This window comes from Solanum dulcamara, chromosome 11 (assembly GCF_947179165.1).
Source record: "Solanum dulcamara chromosome 11, daSolDulc1.2, whole genome shotgun sequence".
Lineage (NCBI taxonomy): Eukaryota > Viridiplantae > Streptophyta > Magnoliopsida > Solanales > Solanaceae > Solanum > Solanum dulcamara.
The window spans coordinates 10667344-10669621 of record NC_077247.1 but is presented as its reverse complement, the minus strand read 5'-3'; the positions used below and the strand labels follow the sequence as shown (position 1 = coordinate 10669621).

The window sequence follows — 2278 nt, the reverse complement described above, 5'->3', positions numbered from 1 at the left end:
CACTCATAGGCAGCTTTATCTATCATAACCCATATAAACTTATACTTCTGTAGAGTGCGAGGTCAGCTTGCGCTATAACCTACCTTAATTGCCTTCCATTTTTGAGTCAGGATTCCCATCCCCTGTAAAATACTATCAAGCCTCTGATGCTCCACTTCATTTAAGCTATTATACAACTCCTCTTAATCCAACTTGTAACACTTTAGGTATGCTATGCAACTTCTCTTTTTTCCAGTTTTATTACCATACATTATGTAGTAGTTCTTACACAAACATGTGTAGGTACTTAGAGAAATTTAAAAAATGCCTTAGCATCGCTATACTAGCAGTTCACCTCCTTTAATCAAGGTCAGGGCTTCGTCATAGCTTTTGTCCTTAATACCAATTATAGATTAATAGTTCTGCCTCGAACCATCTTACACTTTACTTGAATAGATTCTAAGTATGGCAATCACATTGTTATTACTAATTTCTTTTTATCGAGTAATCACTTGATCTTACGCTTAGTATGCCAATGCTCATAGGCTGCATAATTATTCTTGTGTCATTTGCACGAGGTGCGTTCCAATTTAGTCATAATCTTTTCTACTCTTGGCTTACTCTGTTCTATATGTGCCATTGCACTAACACGCACTTACAATCTCTTTTTGTCATTCTTGTTTCGTTGCCTTTTTCACTTCCCAAGGGGTTACCCATCCTAGTGCTACTCTCACCCAAGCACGCTTAACTTCGGAGTTTTGACGAAATCCGATGCATTAGTGCGGGTATGATCGCATCCATCCCTTATAGGGTCTCGTTTGAAGTTTAAGCATTCCCATTTATATACGATAGCGTCAGTTGATTTTCCCTTACGCTTGTACTTCTCTTGTCCACTTCCCCCCTTCTAGGGTATACCCATGTCACCCTCTATTTATTTTCAGCTATTCACACGTGAATGATTCTACTTCAACATATTTAACGTGCTGCACCATATCTACATTTTTTGTTAAATCATCCCCACGTTAGGTTGCCTTTATAGAAAACCCTAGCACAACCATAGGGTGCTTTAATGTTCACAATATATCGTATAAAATCTCATCTAATGGTTGATACTCGAGTAATATCCATAATGTAGCAGTGCATTCAAAGCCACATTCCATTCATCCCAATCAGTAATTAGCTCGTGCTCATAATTGGTTCAAATTCTCCACTCGGGAGTACATATACTTTAATGATTCGTGTTTTAAGCTCCGTCATTATACTAACCTTATTCCAGTGGGTACCACTTATTCTTATAATAACCTCGTAATACAACAGTTGTTCTGCAAATTGACATTCCCTCTCCTTACAGGATCTCACTAATCATCAAGGTGGAGTCACGTATACACAGTACTTCTTTATGCCTCCTGAACTTTCATCTTTGTCATGTGCTTAAGGCTCACTTCTAATCCTACTTATAACCATATTAACTTTGTTGTAGTAGGGGCCTTATTGTATTACCTTTTCATCATACTCTACTTTCAATTCATGACTGTCTATTTCTCTTTTTGTTCGGTACTCATACTTAATTAATCACATCTATCTTGAATGCCTATATTAGAACTTCTATATTATTCCTCCAGCTCATATCCATTTTTGGTTGGGCCCAACGAATTCTATATTACTCTTTATTTCCTTGCACTAGCTATCCTTTTTGTCGTCACATAACCTTTATTCGAAACTTTCCTTACAGAAATCGATAAATCTTCCTTATTTGTTCCATAGCTTGCTTTTCCATTTCACCCCTATTACATTTCATTCGCATGGACCACATCATACCTTTTAGTTATTTCCTTACTAAGCATTACTTATTCTCATAATGGTTTTTGTTATTTCACCTAGTACCCTATTTGCATTCAGTTCCATAGTATAACACCGCTTGACTTTCTTCATGATTCTCACTATGGGCTACTTACCCTTCTTAGTTAGTATTATCCTTAATGTTTCACAAGCTGCCTTATTAACATTTCATATCTGTCACAATTCTTTATCCCACGTACTCTTGTCTTAATCATACTGTTACTTCCTTTAACTATAACTTGTCATAGTTTATCCCTATGTATCAATTCAGGCGATGCCTTACTATATCATTTTATCCCGATCTATCAGTCCTCTCTGAGTTATGTTCTTTGGCTTATAGGTCCTTTCTAACTTCGTTCTACTATACCAGTATCAACCTCCTTGTTTCTATTGCCATTAACTCAGCAATTAACTTATTTCTCGAGGTCAGCCATACTCGTTTAGTCAAATCTCACCATTG

The 2278-nt window shown here is 36.7% G+C and overlaps 1 pseudogene; it reads right to left on the bottom strand.

Annotated features, from left to right (window-relative positions):
- Positions 1 to 661: 661 nt before the first annotated feature.
- Positions 662 to 778, bottom strand: LOC129875426 (5S ribosomal RNA; annotated as a pseudogene).
- Between the last annotated feature and the right edge of the window lie 1500 nt (positions 779 to 2278).